This window comes from Diorhabda carinulata, chromosome X (assembly GCF_026250575.1).
Source record: "Diorhabda carinulata isolate Delta chromosome X, icDioCari1.1, whole genome shotgun sequence".
NCBI classification, from domain to species: Eukaryota; Metazoa; Arthropoda; class Insecta; order Coleoptera; family Chrysomelidae; genus Diorhabda; species Diorhabda carinulata.
In genome coordinates, this window is record NC_079472.1 from 14,692,142 (window position 1) to 14,716,330 (window position 24,189).

The 24,189-nt window shown below is 32.3% G+C and overlaps 1 protein-coding gene across 2 annotated transcripts in view; it reads left to right on the forward strand.

Annotated features, from left to right (window-relative positions):
- LOC130901445 (calexcitin-1) overlaps positions 1-24,189 on the forward strand; it is a 44,559-nt gene that overhangs the window by 3,404 nt on the left and 16,966 nt on the right. The gene's annotated exons all lie outside the window — the stretch shown is intronic.

The window sequence follows — 24,189 nt, forward strand, 5'->3', positions numbered from 1 at the left end:
TTCCAAAATGAGTTATCGTTGGTTTCATACGCAAGAAGAAAATTAAATGTGTAGTTTTGATTTAAACTAAACATAATAATGATAAAATCGACAGACACCAAGATGCTAAAAATGATAATGGCTTAAAATACAACCGAAGGAATTGATACTGTCGACAAATTATTTTTATTATACGTCCACGTAAGTTGGCGGCATATGGGAAACTTCTTTATTATTAATTTTACGAAAAAAAGTTATTCTTTATAAAAAGTTGTGTATGGTCCAAAACCTAAAATTCAATCATCAGATGTTAAATTTTTTCACTCGTATACGAGGTTTGTCAAAAAATGTGACAATATCGAAAATTGTTATGAAGAAAAGATGTTTAGAATTGAAAATAGCTTTCAAATATTCAGCATTGTTTATTTAAATTAAAAAAATATTTATCTCTACATTTTCTCTGCGATTACGTTGGAAATTTCAGTTTGCACATTAATGCATTGCATTTATTAATTATAAATTCCAAAATAATATGCGAACATTGTTTGAATGCCATGGATGGCGTTTATTTTTTTAAAGCAAATTAAATCATCATTAAGAGTGAATTACGCCGTAAATCCCATTAAATAAATTATTATTATGGGTCTTCAAGTTCCAGTTTCATTAAGCATCCTCGAAATGATACTTTGGGATAAAACCAAAAGATTTGCACTAATCATCTGTAATCTAAAAGCTCGGGAAGAATCTTCAATAGTTAAATATCGTCTGGGTATTTGGAGAATTAACCGATTCAATTAAAAGTTTTGTTATAGTAATTTTTAATTCAGCTAATCGAGAGGTATCATTAACTTTTGAATAGGTTTATGGGTCTTACATCATGATCCTCCATTAAAATTATGTTTCTGTTATTTTCGACGAAATCCCAACAAGCGATTTCTTTAAGTCTTTCTCATAGTCGGAAATTGATTTTCAGTAACGTGAAACTTTTTAATTTTTCAACGAAAATTTTGTCTATTTCTATTTCAGTTTTCACACTCCTTTTTCTAGGTGTTATCGCAACCAGCCTTAATTTCGTGTCCATCCTCTGGTTGAATTAATAAAATTCATGTCCAAAAAATTTAATTATAATAATATAATAATTTTAAATATGCTTAAAATAGCAAAACACGAATATTAATTTATAAACTTAAAAATGATGTAAATTTTAACAATAATAAAGTAAATCTTGACCCCAAGCACTCTAAACAATTAATGAAATCAAAATTGATACTAAAATATTTGAATAATTCGATATTTCAAGAGATAATATTCTGTTATATTCTTCCGCTGTTTTAATTTTGATTGTATTAGCATGGTTATAAATTTGTAACTCCTACTTGACCACAACTTCTTGAGACGGCTTGAAAGTACTTTATAATTGAATCTAAATCAGAAGACGTTTTCGCCAACTAATTTACGAACGTGATTGTTGTGGAATTGTGTCAAAGAATATTTAGGTCTATCATAATCATATAAATTTAATAAAATTGTAATATCGCTTTTCAAAATATGCGTGCTAGCAAATATTAACTGAAAATTTGCACATTAAAAAGTTGTGAGCAAGATGGGTGCCGCGTTTGCTCACAATAGAACAAAAACAGCGTCCTGAAGATGTTTCATAACCATGGATGAAACGAGGGTCCATCACTTCACACCCGAAACCTAACCTAACCTAACCTAACTCGAAACTGCATGCAAGATCGGTTTTTTTGGATGTGCGTGGAATAATTTTCATTGAATGTTTTGGAAAAAGGAAAAACGGCCGCATTTGGTTAACAAAAAAGTATTGTTTCATCAAGACTTATTGAACATCGCTGGGAAAATTTTCCTTTATCGGAGATAAAGAAAAAAGGACGTTTACCTCTATGGTCGACATTAAGTTATATCGACCTTTGAAGTAAAGGTTTTGGGGGATTTACAGGCCAACTGTTAATTTGTATCGGCTCTATTTGATCTCCTAACTCAATCTATATGCCTACTGGATTTCAGGATTGATTCAACATACCACGCTATATAATTTCAATCTGGGTAATTCGGAGAATTTCAAATATTCAATAATCAAGAGAAGCTTTCCCGAAATTAAAAATATCTCACACAAAATATTTCATTATAATATTATTTTCAATTTGAGAAGGTATTAAATCTGCTCGTTGTTATGTAGGATAAAATGATATATGACGCATTTCACGATTTTTACGATTACTGCACTTAACTTTATACAGGAGTATTTTTTATCAAGTTAACCATCAGAAAATCAGTGTAGTAATCAGTCAGATACTGGTGATCCTGAATAAAGATCGCACTTACAGAATCCAAAAAATGTATGACTATGACCTAATTTACGCTTTATTGTCTTGCTGGCACGTTCTTAAGACGTAATTTATTTGCATTACATTTGATTATATCTAAATATTAATTTCAAAAATGAACCATCTTTTATTTAGCAGTAAGAAACAAGTGTCTTGTACTAATTGCGAAGTTGTCTACCTAGGGCAGACATCTCAGTATTTAGAAAACAGAGTTAAAGGTCATCAATACGATAAAAATAATAAAACTGCATTGACCAATCATGAAATATCAAAAAAAATCATTTAATTATAAAGATTCACAACGGAATTTAATACACGAAAAAAAGAATTTTTAGAAATGGTACAGAAATTATAAAAAAGACCTAAATAATTTCGGTTAAATTTTTATCTCTATTTAGGATTTTTACTAGTATTTTCTTGTCTTAAAATTGTCTTGTGGTTCTTGAACTTTTCAGTTTCCTGCTAATATTGATTTCATATGTCGCAAAGGATTTTGAACTAAGTCGCGGACTTTTTTCAGAAAATTAAATTCACCACTTTATAAAAAATGTCCATTGATCACCTCATAGTTCAACGACTTCAGGGATACGTGGCAAATGTTTCATCGATTGCATCAACCCCTTTAGTTGAGTTCTCAATCAAATAAATTCAGTAAGTTATCAATAAATGACAGAAAATTAAGAAACTTGTACAAATCTTGAGCCTTGAGCAAGAAATATTTAGTTGTAAAATTAATGATGAAGGGATGATTATAAATTGCGATAAATTACCATTGATCAGGGGGAAGTTATATTTATTAATCATTTCGAAAAGAATATTTGGGCTGTTATAATGAATGACAGAATAATTAGAGTTAAAATTTTGGGTTGTTTCGCTTAGATTTCTCATGAAATTAATGCAAACGAATTGTTCCATTGTAGACATTTTTGTAGGAAAACGATCGATAATTCCGAAATTATGAAAATTATTCAAAATAGTTATGATAATAATATAGACTGTCAATTCTTAGTTTGATTGAAGATGGTTTTATACTTTTGGAGAATATTTACGTCCAATTTATAACTAATGTTGTGTTGGCGTGATGTTTACTCGTGTGGGGATTTGTTCTAATGGCTAGTAATGCAATACATTGGTGGTTACAGTTTTTTTATCCAATTTTTTCATAAACAACTAATTCACTAAGAATCAATCGATCCAATAATTCATCAAACGCTTGTTTGACGCTGTTGATATATCCTGGACGCAAGTCAACATTTCACAATAACGCTTTTGATGAGGAAATCCAAATATGCAAAAGGAAAATCCAAAATATGCAAATCATTTACTCAAAATATGCTCAATAAGCAACAAAATCTGATATATTTAATTGATTCACTTTAAAATAAAGAGACTTCTTAATTTTTCACTAAAGGTACTAAACTTTTATATATTTATGCGATTTATCTTTTTTATTTTTTGTTTTTTTCTCTCATTATATATGCAGTATAGAACTATCTGAATTTTTGAGGTTAGGTGTCATTTTTGTCGTTACATGCTATTCATTATTTTAGATCTCACTCTTTGGTTTTAATTCTTACTCTGTTCTTCTTTAATACGAAATAAATAATCTTCGATTGACGCAGAGCTGAAAAGACAACAGCAAACAGAGCGACAGAATGTTTTGAGAGCAGCTGAAACTCGTCTTCAGGTACGAGTTCGTTTAGAAAGACAAGCTACGCTGCAGACAACTAGAAGAGCGATAGAAACACCAGAATAATCGTAGACGAGAAGAATTCATCGAGAAATGCAGACCACGAGCCGTTGATTGTTATTGGCTTAATAAAAAATGTCACTATTGTAATGCACTTAAATGGAAAGATGAAACTGTGCTATTCCAGTGGTAATTTCCTTTACTTGGTCAACCAAAAGAGCCTTTGAAAACTTTATTGTTAAGTTTTACAGATAATTGAAAGTAATTTTTTAGCAAAATAAGAAATTATAACTCTTGTTTTAGATCATATTGATTCATTCAATCAAAATCGACAGCCATATTAATTTTCAAGACAAAAACTTTTTGTTTTTATTATTGATTTTTCTTTTACAATGATTGTTCGTTGTGATTATACGAAAATTTTGTCAAATTTTAATGATATGACTCATATATTGAACTTTGATAAGATGGTATGTGAAGCATATTTTTTAAGTAAGTACCGTTTTGCGATTCCGCCGCCGCAACCCCAAGGTCGGCGTTCCGCACATGCGCGCTGGTTACCTACATCTCTTGTCTACGCACTGACGCCATTACAGTCTAATTCTTCATTGTGTATGTTGTTTACTGAGTGTTTAAGATGCCTGCGACAATCGTGAGTCCCGCCGATTATGAAGTACGGGCTGTTATACGATTTCTTAGTATTAAAGGCGTAAAACCGATCGATATTCATCGTGAGATCTGTGAAGTTTACGGACAAAACATTATGAGTGATGTAATGGTAAGGAAATGGGTGAGAGCATTTAAATATGAGCGCACAAATGTGCATGATGAAGAACGGAGTGGGCGTCCTTCGGAAAGTGGACGAAAAGATGAGAGAAAACGGACGCTTCACAATTTCACCATTTGCAAGTAGTTTCCTCAATATTCTCGTAGTGTTTTGTATCGCATTGTGACCGAGAACTTGAAATACCGAAAATTGTGTTCACATGTGGCTAATCGGACCAAAGATCTCATCAAATCTTTTCAATGGGAAACTCTAGATAATCTTCCCTACAGCCCTGATCTGGCGCCCAGCGACTACCATTTGTTCCTGCACTAACACGGTCAACGTCTTCAAGACGATAACGAAGTCAAAACAGTTGTGACACAGTGGTCAGGCGGCAGAATTTTATGAGGAGGGTATTCAAAAACTGGTGCCACGTTATGACAAGTGCCTCAATATTCACGGAAATTATGTAGAAAAGTAGATTGAGGTACAGGCTTTCATGTAAACATAAAATTATTGCGATATCTTTACACTTCTTTTTTTAATTCCAAAACGGTACTTACTTAAAAAATATGCCTCGTACATACCCCTCCGAATTTTTTTACTGTGGAGCGATTTGCCTGAAATTTTGGAATTAGGCTCATCTTACCCTTAACTTCAAAAGTGAGAATGATCTGAGCTCAGACTATTATTTTTAAGGGGTGTAAACAACTCCTTAATGGAAAAATTGACATTGAGCTATTTTATCGACAGAAAACTTGTTTAATTTATGAAATCTTGGTAGAATTGTACTTTACATAATCTATCAGTTAATTTGGTGACAATTTGATCGATTTTTCACTTAAATAGTTGAAAGAAACTGATTAAGTTAATACGACAATAAGCTTAAAAATCTACCAGATATAATCCGGGCAATACACATACTTACCTTCATTCAAATGTGTTAGATATACATATATGAACGTTGGTATGTATTCATACCTACTTTTCTAAAATATATGTGCCGTAATATGTATATATATATATATATATATATATATATATATATATATATATATATATATATATATATCCATAAAACGATAGTTTTGGGTCTCTATTACCGTGTATTTTCACTTTGCTTCGAGGCCGGTTTACACGAGTTTAGTGAGCAAGTATTTAGTACAGGTACTAAACACTAAACTGTCTGTTCACACGGCTTAAAATTAACTAAACACTCAACTAAATACTTGCTCTCTAAACTCGTGTAAACGGGCCTTCAAATATTCACACTCCGAAATTTTCAGTTTACTAAGTAGAAAAAAATACGATTAGTTTTCGGACCATAACTCCTTCAATTTTGATGCTATCGCAACTTATAAAAAACCATTTTGAAGGTAATTGAAAGAGCTACAACTTTTTTTATTACAATATATAGTGCAAAATCTTCTATTTTAAAACGGTGAAGGGTCAAAGGACTCGAGAGAGATTGTGGTTGCGCTGCCGCGCCCTCTTTAAACAATCATATCTCCGTTAATTTTTGTGTGACAGAAAAAAAGACAAATTTCAAATTTTCAGTCAGAAAAAATACCTACATTTTTCATCATTATACTTTTATACGTATCTTTCATCATTTTTGAGATATTATGAAAAGAAGATGGTTTTTTTAAAAATTCGAATTTTTTTTGTTAAAATCATGATTTTTTTGAAAAATAGGTGTCCTAAAGAAATGAAACTTCTAAAATCCATCAAACTCTTTATATTAAAGTTAATTCTAGATGGAATACGATTAATTTTGATTTTGGTTAGGCTAGGAAATGGCACTTATGAAACCCAATGATTTAAAAAAAAGACTTTTAACAAAGCTCATTTTAAAGCTTATTTCAAGTACTATAAACCCATATTTTATTAGAATGCATAAAATGTATCTGCTCTCGCTTAATATTGCACTTAGAACACTTTATAAAAAACCGATTTGCTCATTTTTTTACCTGTTACAATTTTTTTGTCGTAAAATTTTCGTTAAAATGCTTATTTTTGGAGATATTTGCAAAAAACTTATGAAAAACCTATAAAAATTCCGAATTTTCAATTACCAATAACTTGAAAAGTATTGGGTTTTTGAAAAACTTTATAAAACATTTTTTCTCAAAATTAGGGTTTCTATCGATATCCGAGTTTATTTTGGAAAAAAATACACCATCGAGACAGCCGATATACTCAAATTTGAATTGACTATTAATATCTATTAAAACAATAGATGAAAAAAAAACAATTGAAATAAAACAAAAACATTTTTTTAACCAGTATACATAGTCGTGGGCTCTTTAACTATCACAGATATTCAAAATCGTTTAAATATTTCTATTCTAGCACTAACGGTTTGTTTGATCATTTTTTTTAAATTTTTTATTATACAAAGTTATTCTGAATAATTTAGTCATTTTCTGAGTAGCTCATCAGTTTAAAATCGCATATTCTGCCATTTGAATAGTAAATATTCTAATTTACGTGATGGTTCGCAATGCGTAACGACTTTTGGGACGTTTCCAACCCTTTTAAGGTCAACTTCCTCTTTAGAATTCTCGCCTTTTTATTATTATTCATAATGACGTTTTCATATAACATTATAATTCATATTATGTGTCAATAATCTGCTAATAACACTCGGGGTGATAGGAAAGTTTCGATTTTTCAGAATAATAAATTGATTGTTCATCATTAGTGGCATATACCGGGTGGGCAACTAAAAACGACCGTCGGCCATATCTCAGAAATGAATTATTTCACAGCTTCGGGGGAAAAAATTATATAAAAATGCACGTGAAAATGATTTTTATAATTTTAAATTAACCAGTAATGGTAGTATTTCATTTATTCTATCTGTTCAAATAATAAATAGGGGAGAGTGGGAGTGCTAACAAGTCCGGTTCTGCTTAGCCGATTTTAATAAACTTGATATTACGTGGAAGAGATTTTGTCTAGTGATTCAAAATATATAGATTCTTAGCAATTTAATTGGCAACGTTAATACTATTCTAGATATTGTGATTTCTCTTGATAAATTTCAATGAAAGCGTAAACTATAATTAGATCTTTTAGAAATAAACTAAATGAATATCTAAATAACGAAAACCGTATGTCAATATCTTTTTCCAGTCCCGAGATATCTCAAGAAATGTGTAAACGAAGAGAAATTTTCTTCGCGCGCTTATTAAACTGGTTCGCCCCAACGGAAATTAAAAATTTATACTGGATGGAAAGTTCTTTTATTGCAGAAATTTAAACTGATCCCTCATTAATATCATTATCGCCGCTAGATGGCGTTAACTAAATGTTAACCAAATATTATTAACAATGAGAACAAAAATCGTTAAATAAACAAATCCAAGAATAAACAATTTAGATTTAGAACCACGTAATTAGTGGCGCGTCTCTGAAGACGATAACTTGGTTATCGAAACGCCAACGGTTCCAGAACTTCCAGCTTAGTTATTTCGATCAGATCGTCTAGTGGTGAGAGAACGAAATCTAAGCGAATTAGGTCTGGAAACCAAGGTGGCAAATACCTACATGAAAAACGATTATGTTAATTGGAGTTCAAGAAAAGCAGGCCTTTTGGAATATGTCAAAATAAAATTAAGAGTTTGCAGTGGGTTAAAGATGATAGAGAGTTTTATGGAGTGATGAGTCAAAGTTTATGGTTTTGGGGTTTAAGAGAAACGGTTTATACAGATGCTAGATCTGTGTGTGATTAATAAAGCACGACGGAGTTTCGTTGATGATTAGGAGATGTTTTGAAGGAACGGCGATTGAAAACCTTGTAAAAATTGGGGAGATTTTGGAGGAAAAACTCTATAAAAAACTGTCAAAGGAAATGTATTACGTTCTGGCCAGCAAAAACTTTATCTTTCAGCATGAAAACAATCCCATGCATTCCTCGAAGCTGTGCAAATGGTATTTGAAATAAATAATCTGCTGAAAGTAATAATTTGGCCATCCCAAACATCCGATTGTGTTGTTGTGGGAAAAATTTGACAAAAATTTGAATATATAACAATTACAAAACAGTGTGGGATATTATGCTCAATTCGATTATTTTTTAATACAGCATCGAACACTTTAGTGGCGAGCTTCAACAACGCACCTTCGTACATCCCATGTTGTTTAAATGAAACAAGAGGTATAAAATTTTACGATCTACTCTTTTAAAATAAAACCTACTTCCATTCTACCTCAAACAACAATTTCAGAATCGTAACGACAATCCGTTTAGAGTTAATAGAAGATATAAAAGAGAAGTAGCGATAACTTCTAGGATAAATTACTCAAAATGCGTTGGAAAAGCGCGATAGGAAGGAAAAGGCATTCACTAGATTCAATTAAAGTATTTTCTATCAATTAACTGTGTTTTTTTTTGATAATATGAAGTTTTTTCTAATCCTCATTAATATAAAAGTTGCTTCGTAACAAACCCAGATAGCCAGATATTATTTTTGCACAATTAACAAAAGAGATTTCTTCATCACTTTGGCATACCATTATATTAATGTACTGTAAACTTTTTGCATCCAACAATAGTTCATGTTAGATTATTTTAGTCCAATTATTTTCGTAGTTATTTTAATCTAAGATTGGTTGTCTGGGATCTATTATATTTTAAACCTATTATCTTAAGTTATTTATATAGTTTTTGCCCACATTTCGCAATAACTAATAAGAGTTAATAATAAATCATGTAATTACCTATTATAAATCAAAGTTCTCTCCCACGTCTGCCTGTTTGTTCGCATTAATCTCAAAAATTACTGCACATATTTTCACGTTGTTTTCATCAATAGATAGAGTGATTCATTAAGAAGGTTTAGTTACAGACTAAACCGAGGTTTTGTCTAAATTGTTTGAAATATGACGATAATTGTCGAGACTGAATTTAAACCTTTCATCGAAAATCCTTTTGAGATATAAGGAAACAATGCATAGAGGGATATTTCTCCATCGTAGATCCACATAATAACCACGATAATATATTTTTTTTTCCAGTATACTTATATTTGTCAAACATATACAGACAAAGAAAGGACTATAAGTAAATGTAGTCTTCTAGGAGAAAATTTACTGCGTCTAATAATTTCTGAGAATAAATTCGATAAATATTTAAATGAATCCTAAATTATAATGAAATACTGAAAGTTTAGAGACTGTATGGATCAATTGAAACCGACAATGCAATATCGCTTTCCTTTTATCGAAACCTCTGGACATTATAGACTTTTTTAATATGAGTAACCAATAGGAAGTTCATGAAAGGCTTCTAGACTACCAAATAAAAGTATTTCGTTTGTAGTCATCAACTATCTAGTATTTATTATCTTTCCTGGATGAATATAAACATAATCTTAACATTTTCCTGATGACACAGCAATCTAGCCAGGCAGTTCATCAATACGTAACATGAATTATTGAAGTAAGCGACTAAGATGGGCTTCTAGAAGAGTTTGTTTTGATATCATTGATTATTCCCATCGAAATTCGATTGCAATTAGTTGTTATACCTTTTCGTCAATATATACACAAAATTAATATCCCATTTTTCTAAAACAACAGCATTTCAGTGACCTTTTTTCTATGCTCTGAGCTGTTGAAGTTTCTGGTCAAATCTGGATCGCTTATAAATCTTCTAGTCTAAGATTTTGGGCCGACTTTTCGACTAAGGTACTTTCACAAGGCTGAAACTTTTTCTATACGTTATTTAGTATATTTAAAGTAGAAAAATCAACTTCACAAATCTGGCTTTCGAGTATATTTTTAATTAGACAATGTTTAGTATAAAAAAAATTGCCAGATGATTTGCTCTATTGCAAGTATCTGTAAAATGGATCGAAAGTTGTTAAGACGGCTGGTACGATCTTCCAAATCTAATTATAATAAAATATCATGATACTGGTAATTTCTTCAATTACGAAAGCTTATTTGTTTAATTACAATGCTTAAGAAATTTTTTTCCCGATAATTAATCATACGTGTCCCTGGAAGATCCATTTTACAAATACTTGCAACAGAGCAAATCATATGGCAATTTTTTTATACTCAAAATTGTCGAAAGCCAGATTTGTGAAGTTGATTTTTCTACTATAAATATATTAAATAACGTATAGAAAAAGTTTCAGCCTTGTGAAAAAGCCTTACTGTCCAGCTCTCCCACTATTCTGTATTGAATCCAGCATTCTTAAGGTGTGCTGGGTTTTGCAGAGGTTCAGAAGTTGTTGCAGATTATATGAAAAAAGGCTTCAAGCTTTTGTGAAGCCGTGTTAGCTAATTAAGCCATATTTTATGTATAGATAGAACCAAATTCTGAGCTGAAGTATCAGCCTTCTTTATAAAAACAGCAACCTGGGTATTTGCTGCATTTGCAATCAGACTGCGTTTCGTGAAAATTCCACGGTCCTGTCTGAGAATGTCACACTCTCTGGTAATTACCCATTTCTTTTGAGCTAGATGATTGCGAATCTACTTTCGGTGAGTCATCACGTTTCATTCTTCTTTTTTTTTCCAAATGTTTCACAGTTTTGATATCTAGTGGTGCTATAACCATAGTTCTGGTACTTCCCCAATCGGTTAGAAAGATTCTTCCATCCTTTGGAACCTTTCTTTTTTTTAGGTAGCAATATAATGCATTAATGCAATTCAATTTCTTTTCATAACCTCTTATCTTCTGTATTAGTTGTTCAGATTGGTATCACATCGAGGATTTACATGTTGGAAATTGTTTAATTTGGTTTCCAACGCGTTTTTTTATATTAATGAAAGAGGCAGGTAATTTTTTATCAAATCGTCTATGGTATCTAACCAGCAAAAAAGTTTAAATAACGTCTGCATTCGTAAAAAATACAATACATTTCTGTTGGGTAGCTAAATATAGGACAAATAAAAAATTTCTAGCTGGAAGACTGCTTGAACACATTCTATTTTAGTAAATTTGATTGTATTATCATCTGAGAAATAGTATCTCAAGAAATATTTTTTGTACCCATTATTTGATAATCTAATAAAATTTCATATATATGGGGCGCAAAAAATGAAAAGAAAACACTTTTTCGAACTTTTGGAATTTATTTCCACCACGGTTGTAATGAAATTATTAATTGTATTAAGTGGTGCATCTGAGGGAAAGATTTAGAAACAGTGTTTAAAAAAAAATAATTTTCTGTTTGGAATTAGGTCCTGGTTTCTTAACAACTGAATCTATTATCATGAAATCATTACCTTTAAGACAAAATCTTACCAGAACTGTGACAAAACGTTTCTGGATGATTTTTTTTAGGATATTTCTTGTATCACATCGTGTCAAATATCTAATTACCGAAAGATTACGTTTTTAATGATTCTTTTAAATGGAGTAACAAAAAAAAACGATTCGTTATATTAAAGATTACATAGTTAAAAACACATTTCACAGTCCTCAATTCGCTTTTATACGAAAAATTATTACTTTGACTGTATTGATCGATAACTGAACCCGATTTCGGTTGATACCAAGTTTAGGTATGGGTAATAAATATTTATATAGAAATCCAGGTCAGTATTAAGTTGGTGTGTGAACGAAATAAACTTAATTTCTTGTTTACTATTCTCCAGCGAGAATAATTCTTTAATACGACCATAAATTATCCCTTCATGTTCGAAGAATATGAGATGGTTTAGAATATCGTTACTAAAGAGGAACTACAGGAATTGCTCCTTCTTCCTGTTCAATCAAGTTTAATTGATATATAGTAACATAGCATAATCAAAATATTCTAGAAGGAAATTTATCACGACGTAATAAATGTCAGTTTTATTGCTCGGTGTAACCCTTTCGGATATTTCGCAGACGCATCAAATCTTCCCTTGCCTCTACCCAAGCGACTTTAATCTCAAACGCAGTTGGAGTAAACGATGTAAAACAAAACACTAGTGACGAGAAAATTAACAAGAATTCCTCAAGACGTTCTAGGATTAAAACATTTACTTCGAAGTTAGGACGATGCTCGATATTTTTTGTAGAATAATATGAAGATCAAGGATTTTTGTATGACTTGTCCTCACGAATTTGATCAATGTAATAGTTCAGACAACAATTGGAATGTGAATATTCTCTATTCAATCTGACGCATTGGAAACTGAGAATTAAGGACGAGAGAATGATTGCTTTCGTTTATTGCATTAGTTCGTATCCTCCAATCAAATTAATTTGCTTATCACCTATTATCAGAGTTTATAGAAAAGCTCACAAAAAACTTTGGACCAGATGAACTCAATCCCATTTAGAGCCAAGGCTGAGTCTAAATAAACTCAAAAATTTGTAGATACTACTTTTTTATAAAAATTTTTTCTATATTCTATAATTTAGAAAGTAATAAAACTTAATTACTAATTCAAAACTTCATTTTCATAAATTTACCTGTGCTATTATATTTTTTCGTGCTTTTATTGTAACCATAAACTGTACAGAACAATATTATAAATAGATATTTCAAATTTTGTTTTATTTTAATTGTAAGAATCTCTCCTAAACAAATTTCATCTAAAATGCGATTTTACATTTTTTCATATAGTAGGAAGGTCCAAGTTGTGAAACTTTGACAGTTGACAAATGACACTTCTGATGCACAGCACTTTCGACTTTGTCATAGTTAATCCATCTCATTCATCAGATCTGGCTCCTGGTAAATTTTTTTGTATCTTTACTACTAAATTTAAAGACGTTATCATACAAATAAATTGTATAAGAAGAGAGAGAGAAATGATTTGTTGTCAAAAAGCTTGTAGTCCAGGTTGTGTTTCCTTGACAGTTGACAAATGAAACTTTTGACGCACAGCACTCTTGCTTTAAACGCTGTTTTCATATCTTTACCACGAAGTTTAAAGACGTTATCACACGCGTAAATTGTATAAGAAGAGAGAGAGAAATGATTTGTTGTCAAAAAGCTTGTAGTCCAGGTTGTGTTTCCTTGACAGTTGACAAATGAAACTTTTGACGCACAGCACTCTTGCTTCAAATACTGTACCTCAAAACGTTAAATTACCGTCTTTGCTATATTACCATGGCTAACATAAACTTATTGCACTTCGAGTTAACTTCATCTCATTCATCCGATCTAGCTCCTGGTAAAATTTTTTTGTGTCTTGACTACGAAGTATAAAGACACGTTATCACACTCGTAAATTATATAAAAAGAGACAGAGAAATGATTTATTGTTAAAAACCTTGTAGTCCAAATTGTTTTTTCTTTACAGTTGACATATGTAACTTTTGACACACAGAACTCTTGCTTTAAATGCTGTACCACAAAACGTTAAATTGTCGTCTTTGCCATATTGCCAAGACTAACATTCACTAATTGCACTTCTAGTTAATCCCATCTCATTCACCAGATCTATCTCCTAGTAAATTTTTTTTGTGACTTTACCACGAAGTTTAAAAACAAAGAAATGTTTTATTGTCAAAAAGTTTGTGAAAACTAAAAAACAAACAGGTACAAATAAAATAAAATTTCCATATACAGAATAAAACCACAATGAGTAACAAAATTATAGATAGTAATTAGTATATAAGTCCTTAGCAAAAATTAAACCAGTATGTAGCATGCCCAGAGGTCGTTTATAGAGGAAAAGACACTTTCCAGTAAATACGCCCTCAAATTATTGCGAAATGCGAGAAAACATGATATCGGTTCGATTTCAATTGGCAAGTGATTGTGCATTTTTTTTGTATTGTAAAATATTGAGCCCTTAACTAATTCTGAACGTGCAGTAGGTAGGTGAAGATCGTGCTTCGCGTTCCTAAGTGGATAGCCGTGCAACGACTTTTCTGAAATTGGATTAATAAGATGAATAAGGAAGTAAGTCAGAATTTTCAATCTTTGAAAGAAGTCTCTGCAGAGAGACCTGCTGTTAAGTCCTACAGCTCTCTTTTGTAGTTTAAAGATTCGCTCAAATTGAGTCGCACTACACGTACCTCAGAAGGGTATATTGGAGTTGCGGTTCAATAAGAGAGGTGGATGAGTTCAATTCTTTGTGAGTATATCAAGAAGGTAATTGATTTGACGCTCATTCGCTACGTTTTCATTGAAGTCATTCATGCTATCACAAATACATATTGTAATGAGTCTACTGTTCCAGCAAATAATTATTTCTAATATATTCTAACCCACCATTCTCACTATATACGACGTTATTCCTTCGCATTAGTCTTAAGCTATGAAAATTGATTTTGGCAGAGCGTCAATTCTCGTTCTCTTTCATCCCGATCGTCTACAAAATGAAGTTGAATTTTGTTGCAAACAAAAGACTTCTGAACGATGAAATTGATGACCTGGCATATTTTTAATGATTTATTTTCCCATAAATACAATATTCATGAGATAAATTTTAGAATATAAAGACATTTGTATAGTACCCGTAACGGTGTCAAAACTTTACGGTATACGTCAAGAATATACTCTATAGCAGGGATTTAGAAAGTGGTCCGCATCGACTCCTTGTGTCTGGAATCTGTTTCGACAAGATAAAAAACTCTCGTGTCGTGATATACGCGATCTAATACGAACAAAATCATGGTAAGTGTATTGTTGTTTCTGGGCTATAACGTTGTACCCCAATTATGGTTTTTTTCAATACCTAAAAGGCTGAAGAAACACTTGGTTATAAATTTTTTTCTCAGTGTAGACATAAATTATTACTCCATGAAAACAAAATCATAAAATGACAAGACTCAGAACATCTATGATCAAACTAACATTGAATTACTAATTTTATAATAATTTCAGATACCACACACTATAAGCAATTGATGAAAAATCACACTGTATAGATAATTCTAGGTATATACAGTATAATGTGTAATGTATTTTGTCTACGCCCATGTTTGTAAACGTCAAAAATCGCACTGTCAACATTCCTTGTAAATGACATTTGACAATAACATGCGCGTGACGAGATCTCATAATTACAATTAAGTTTATATTAACGTAAAACTTTATTTGGTCTATTTACACAAATTCAGGCGATTGAAAAACATAAAAACTAACTAACATTAGCGAAATATATTTAGGATTGAAAGAATGATGCCCCTAAATGTAGGCAACACATTATGCAATTTGTTATAATAAAGTTTTAATAATTGCGATGTTTTTTATTTAATGGAAAAAAATGGGCGTAGAAAAAGTATAGTACAAGAGTTGTTACAAGCCCATCACGCACCCATGAAATTTATTCCAAACTTCATCGAAACAACACATACGTCTTTGGCTTAAATTATTATTGACACCACGATTATCAGTTTCTTTCGAAATCGATTGGAAATTCTAAACTCTCCCGCAAGCTATAATGCTATATTGCCTTGAGCTAAGTTGTTTTTACGTGAAAGAAAGCACAAGAAGGTAAACAACATTACACTCCAGTAATTCGAGTGCTGTCCACGGCGTGGAGACGCCTATGGATATTAATCTTGAACTTGTGTAGGGAAAGAAGTGCCTGGTAGCTGATTCTAAACATTTGCACTTCCCCAAAGAAAAGAGTCTCGATAAATTGACGTTATGGGCGCCCACAGGCAAACTGGTTGCTGACGTGCTACGTCTACCTTTCGAGTAGATCTTGCAAATACTGCTCCAGGTGGGGCAACTTTTGGATTGAGTCGAATATCCTCAAGGTATGTTTAGGAGACGAAATTCAAAGATCGACGAATTTAGGTCTTCTAGAAGCTTTAGAGAGGACCAAATCCTTACCTGTAGTGCCGGCTTTTTTGTAAAAACTGCAGTTGGTAATATTGAGCAAATAATTCATGAATTAATACAAATTTGGCATAAATTCACAGGCTGAGAAGTTAGCACACACTTAATTTACCTTCAGTCTCTGAAGACGATAACTTGGTTATCGAAACGCGCGTCAAACAGTGTAATTGTGAGTGTTGGTGTAAACAACTTTACACAGATACTGGATACTTCATGTTTCGTTCGTAATTATAATAAAAGCGAGTAATTAAAAACCCTATATAAAGAAATTTCTTACTACATTCCATAGTTTAAATCAGTATTTATGGAATATGAAATCTGATATAAAATAGTTCAATATCTCAGTTCAAGGCCCGTATTAGCATATTCCCATTAGCTCCTTGCAATATCTCGAATCATTGAAACCAATTAAGTCACTATTGGGCCATCCAATCAGTTACGTGACCTATTAAACCTAATAATTATGGAGCCAGGGTCGACAATGAACTAGACATTTAGCGACGAAGATTTCTTGAGAAAATTAACTTCGCAAATGGAAAGCGCACTGTAGTTTAAATACATTATAAATTTTCTATAAATTGCTTTGTTCAACACATGATGACATCCATATATCTCCTCGTTTCTTGAAGACTTTTTTATATGTTATTCCAAAGTTTTTCAATTTCATCATTACCAACTGATCCAGCGAACTATGTTCTTCTTTAGGTACTCTAGAGCGTAGGAATTACTCTGGATCTAAAACTGCTATGGCACGAACACGTAAATACCAATATTAAGATGACATGGTCATGAAAAATGGCCTTAGGTATCACAGGATCCACGGTACGATCTCAATTAGTCCACTTTTAGAACTAATGACACAAATCCAAGTCATATAGGATGTAGCAGATTGTATCAACAACCAGTACCAACTGGCGCCTGTAATCTTTGAGCTTAGGAACACTCAACTTGTGATATTGAATAAAGAAGCGACATGGTACACAAATTAATGAGAGCAAGCTTCTACAGAGAACATATCAAAATACATGCTACACCCTTCCAAGTTAAATATTTCACCGTGATGGAATTTTCACGTGTGATACTTGATCCCACTTACTTTTATTAGACGATTACTGAGTCTAAAGGCACGGATTTTATTGATTATTTTGGTAGTAGTTACAGAAAATGATGGTTCCGGATGTTTAGCTGTGTTCTTATGAACACTCACAAGCATTCCATTGTAGAAAGTATAATATTTTTGTAACTTTTCGTCTGTTTCTTCCATTTTCTTTACGTAACAAATATTTATTTATCACTAGGTAATTAATAATTTATGTAGAATTGAATAACTAACATCATGTCGAGGTGAACCTCTACAAAATCACTCTTCAATCATTTTTCCTGCATTCACACCAGAACTATAAAGATGATCTAGCTCAATATAGATATGTGAAAAGTCCTTGACACTGCCACACGATCAGCAGATTCCAAAGAACAATAAGTAGTCAGCGGATTCCAAAATACGGATCAAATAAATGTAAGTTCATTACAATAAATCGAATTCATTCAAGCGTTGTTTGCTTGATATTCATTGTTAAAGTATTGATTTATCTGTAAAGTTATTTTCTGTAGAAATTATAAGTTTGTGTGTGTACTCTAAATATTTTTTGACTCGCTCGGCTCCGAATAGAGTGAATGATTGTGGATGGAGTAGCACAAATAAATAAATCCTCTTTAATCATGGTTTTACTCGTCCAAATACTTCATGTAGGGATTTGAATTTCCACTATTCCAATTCTATATTTCTGCGTTTTCCCGGAGCTAATATCATTTGTAAAAGGCTTTCGAAATTCCGATGCAATGGTCTATAGCTATCCGTCAGTGTCGATCCACCTTATTGTAGCGGGTTTTTCAAAAGATCTTTTAACTTCCGTCAAAGTTTTGGTCCTAATTTGTTTTTAAGTAAGGAGAGTTTTTCATGTTTCGAAAGTCATTTTCGTTTTAGAAAAGTCCTCGTTGAAGTTGAAATGAAACGAATTTGTCTTTGACATCTAGAAAATTCTGCTAGTGTATTGAAAACGTTTTTCATTCTTTTGACTTGTATACGGGTGTATAGAGGAAGTCGGACATCGTTTCATGATAAAATCGGTCATTCAATATGAAATTAGACCGAATATATGATTTGTACAACTCAACTTTCTCAGAAATTTGCGTTTTGGGTACTATTATTTCTTTATTATACTTTAGATTCTACAGAAATCTACTACACACAAAACTAGAACAATAATTGAAACTTTTAACGCCATGGGACTAACATCCAAATGAATAGTCAAAGAAGTTGAAAATAAGAAAACGAATTATGATTTTTAAGACTGCTAAATCCTACAAAAAAATTTTTGTTATAACCTATCTTGATGTTAACAATCTCTACAATTTATTAATAGTAAAATTAAGATAAAACATTATCTCGTAGTTTCAGAATACAACCAGAATTTATTAATGAAATTAATCACAATTATTAACTAATAGAAATGTGTGAAAAATGAAAATACAATTAGATACAAATCTATCATAGAGTTTTTAATCAAAATACTAACAGCCGGCTTCATAAACCCACCCTTATTGGTACATTAACTTAAAGTTCCTTTAGATCAAAGCACCCTTTAAGTTAGTTTTCAAAGTGAATATTTAGCTGTCAAAAAGATTTGGATATCACATAATTTGATAATCTTTCAAAAAAAGCAAAGAAACGGTGGAAAAATCTAATCGCAATGCTTCAAAAGACCTCAGTATGGATCTTTTAAGACCAGCCGAATCCAACAAGAGTTGTTCGCGCACAAGTGAAGAAGCTAGAAGCAAATGGTCGACTGTTTTTTTAGAATACACCAGGATTTGTTTGTCAGAAGTGTGATGAATCGTTCGACAACGCGAGCTCCCACACATCAGTTCAAACAAAAACCCATAGAGGAAAGTTCCAATAGCCCAAGCTTGGCCCAACTATGTAGAACTCTGGGCCAAGCTTGTAAGCCAGGCTTGGCCCAGTCTTGGTAAAACTCTGGAGTGATAACGATGGGCCAGGCCTGGTCCAAGCTTAGATAATCATTGGAATGGCCAAGGGTGGGTATCCCAGCCTTGGTTCGAGCTTGGGTAATCATTGGTATGGCCGAAGCTGAGTTAAGTAGCCTGGCCTACGGATGGGTCAATAAAGGTACGCCGAAACTAGGCTTCCCAAGACTGGCCCCTTTATTAACTCTGGGGTTTCCTGTATGGGAAGGTTTTTAAATAGTCAAAACATCGAATTGACGGGTCATCTGCCGTTTAACACCCAATTATTTGCGAGGTCAACGAAACGATTGATTCGAATCACAAGTTCTGGAGGGGCCTGCATCGAAATGCAAAATTCTATTGATCTAAATGGATTCAATTATAAATATTTGTTCTTTATTTATTTGTACATCTCAAAACGTAAGTAGCAACCCTCGTATAATAGGTTAAATACCCTATAATTACATAATACAATAAGTTAACAATTTATTTTTATTTAGTTATTCGAAATCGTTCCAAAAAAATCCAAGTCGTTGTATGTTTTAAAATTGTTTTGTCTGATTGTTTGAAACTCATCAGTTTTTTTATTATTATAACCAAAATTTCCAATTTAAAATTTCATTCGCTCTAATCTTAAGCTTGAGCAAAATGCTACGCCGTTTTTTAAAATCTATTAGACAATTACTTTTAACAAATTCTGATATAAAAAATGATGGTGCTACATTTAAATTACATTAATAACTGCTAGGCGTTCAGTTTTTGCGTTTATATCCCAAATTTTTATAAAGTTTTTTTCGTTTCCAAATTTATAAGCTTTAAATGAACATGCGTAGCACCAAACATCGAGAACATATCGAGGGCTTTTGACATGGTTTGGCATGCCAACCTTCTAAATAAATTAATATCGTACGGTTTGTCTTTCTCGCTTATCGACTGGTTTGATAGCTTTCCCAAATATCGATCCATCCAGGTCGCAATCGATGGATACACAACGGATAGGTTTAAGGTGAATTCTGGTATTTCCCAGTGATGCATCTTGTCACCTGATTTCTTCTAGCTTCACAAAAATTTCTAGTTTTCTATATGGCACAGATTCGTCCAAAACCCCGAGGAAGTTCGATTATATATGAAACAAATCGACTTGTAGGCGATGCAGAATGACCAGAAACATGGAAGGCTTAGAACATAGAAGAAAGGTCTGGACTGGACTGGACTCAGAAGTTCAAGATCAATATATACAGACAAAAATGTTCCACCTTGACAGTGTGCCTTCCCACATAACAATTTTAGTAAGCTAGTTCTTGCCTGGACGCCGTTTTCTCCTCCCTAAATTCGATACTAATCATGTTGGAACATTAGGAAACATTTAAACGTTTATAATCTATTAGTTGAAAGGTATCGCAGTATCCGAATTCCACCATTGAAAGAACGTTTCGTGATTTACTTTGAAGGAGAAAACACTTAATTGCAAATGTAGGCACTCAAATCAAAGTAATTGAAAAAATCAGTTCCATGACTTAATTTCCACCGTTGATATATATTTAAAAGTGTTATTGTTTAATGTAAAAAGTGGACTGGATCTCTGACCACAGTAACTAAAATTTTTATCTGCGTACTGCTGAAAGTAACATCGATCGATCTCTTTCCATTTCTGAGAGATACGCGTGAATTAGGTCATCATCTGGTCCCTTTATTCTCGACCGCTTATGATCATTTATGGTATCCATAATCAATTCTTTCATATCCATGTTCAATTTGTGAATTAGGCCATAGTCAACTTTGTCGGGAACAAAAAAACGCAGCCATGGAAAATAATTTGATAGTCTACCTTAAACAAAAGAACCCCTATTTTAATTTGAATGAATTTGTGTGGAAAAAACTGTATTTTTTACAGAATCGAATTTTGAAATCTACGAATTTAATGTTATTTACAAGAACTAACACAATTTAAAACGACATTTATTATTATTATACATATTTCCTATATTTTAGCCCAAGACGATAAATACAAACTATTAGAAAGCTCGGAATATATTAAAGTTAGAGCACTTTGTTGTTTAATTTTGCCACAATCCTTCAATCAATTAATTTTTGAGATGTAAAAACTAAAGAAAAATCAATTTTTTATGTTAAAACAGATTTCTATTTTGATTTTATGTTTATTTTCATGTTTTAGGTGATTTATTGATTAATATAAATACGCAAATTATATTTCGATAAAGCGTGAAAATAGTCAAAACTTGAACATATATAAAAAGTATAATAAATAAGAAATTGAAGCATAAAACCTCGCCAAGGAACCAGAGAGAGCGCCTCGTTCAGTCGTTTGTAATTTCTGGGGATCCATTTCTTTAAGATCGTAGTAACCCCCTAACGATTTCCCTTCCGCTCGGATTCACGGCCCACTTTTAACTAAAAAAGTAACCCTTTTTCACACAAAACTCGTATACTCTACCTTGCAAGTTGCAACTTAAGTAAACCGTTAAGAATACAACAACTTGGACCTCTTTAGTAAGTGGAACAACCTTCGATCGAGTAATTTTTTGACGCTGAAGATGATGATGAAATTTTTACCAGATTAGAATTGGGTATAATTAAGTGAATGTCCAAACATTTTCTTCTTATAGGGTAACTTGAAGATAGATTCGAAGACCCCCAGAAAGTCAAATCATACCGAAGATGCGATTCGAACAACGAGAAATCAGTTGTTAAAGCAATACGAGAATGAAGCTGCCAAGACACAGATTTAATCGCAAAACAATCAGAGGATTATTTTTTGCCAAGTGTTCTACATATACAGATCATTAAAGGGCACTGTCAATATGTAGACCAAGAGACTTGATCAAAGTTTTCTCACTGTTTAAACAGATACTACTCCAAGTTACACTGTATCCAAAATTGAGCCCTGAGGTACACCATTGCTAGCTGGTAATTTACTTGAAACTATTTGAGTAAATAACTATTTACCTTCTGTTACAAGCAAGGTTAAACTAGTATTTTATTTACATATCGTTTTGTAATTATAAATTTAGCGCGTTTCGAAATAATGTATATATTTCCTCATTGTTTTTTCCTTTGGAACAACAAACATAATTGAGGCGCAAATTAACGTGTTTTACGATCCAAAATATATTTGATAATAGAATATCGTAAAACAATTTTATTAATCTATAAAATTCAAATTAGAAACAGTTGGCATATTTTATTGTCAACCTAGTATCTTAAATCGGTTTTCGTATTATGCAAATTTACCGTTTTAACTGAATCCATACAAATACACGTTGTACCTGCAGCTAAATCCTTCGTCGCATCCAAAAAAACCTTAATCAAATATGACTAAAGTGGGATCGTGTTTAGAAAACACAACTTTTTCAATATAAAATGCTCAAGATACAAACAGTCGAGGGAAAAATATTGACGCTGATAAGACAACTGCCACGTGAGAAAAATAAATATGTAAGAAAAGTCCTCTCGATATTTTAAACGATTCCTGAAGGTGGATATCTGACCAAAAAAAACAAAGAGATTTCTTGCGAGGATAAAACATGCTTTGAATAACGAACTAAGTTCGCAAATTTTATTTCTAGTTTGATAAGAAGTTTAAACGTATGTCTAAATAGTTTTGGCACAGAATATTCAACTTTATAAAAGTTTCTTTAATAAAAATATCATATTTGACATAATTAACTAACAAAGTTAATAACTTATTGCCCATTTTTGGCTTGCTACCCTTCATCATACACTTTGCGAGATAAAAGTGCCCAAAAATCCTCGGGGAATGAGGTTACGAGGTCTGTCTATCAAATAACGAGACTGGTTACGAAAAAGGGTTTTATTATAAAAATTATTCTACATTCTAATACTCCCCTTCAATATACTTCTCTCCCCTCACCACGCACCTTTCCATACGTTTTTTCCATTAATCGAATTAGTGATGGAGGTATTCTTTGGTGAGGGTCTTCAGAAGCTCTGGTTTACCGCTTCCAGCGACTCAAATCGGGTCCCTTTCAAAGCAGATCTTTTTCTAATCTTTCAAAGAAATCTGAGCAGACCCGTTGACCAAGAGCTTTTGGTTAGGAGTTAGATTTTTTGGCATCAACTTCGCACAATTCGGTTGATTTTGAACACTGTTTCCGAAGCTGAAACAGTACAGGGCTACCTGGTTCTGGTCATCTTCAGTGCCATCACTAAAGCAATTACACCACTCAAAAACACGCGCATAAAATAGAGAATTGTCCCAATAAGCCTCTTGCAACGATTTATAGAACTCAGCTGGAGTTTTTTTCAATTTAACGAGAAATTTGAGATTGATACGTTGAAAATTCGAAAAGATGGTGGATGGCTTTTGTCGTTTTTTACTGCGCCCGTCTAAGGTGCCCTCTAGGCGTGCAGTCTCGTTATTTAATAGCCAGATCTCATATCTTAATTTAGTACAATGTAGCCAATTTTTAGTTGTTTTTTTCAGAATGGCTCTCTCCCTCTTGTCGAAATCATGCACCAGATCAGAACTTTATCAGCGATTTTGCGTTTTCTTTATATTTTGTATTGTTATATATATACACGAGGATGGTCTCAGAAGTACCTGATCTGTGACGGTAGTTGCTTGTACGAATAGTTCGATAAACAGGG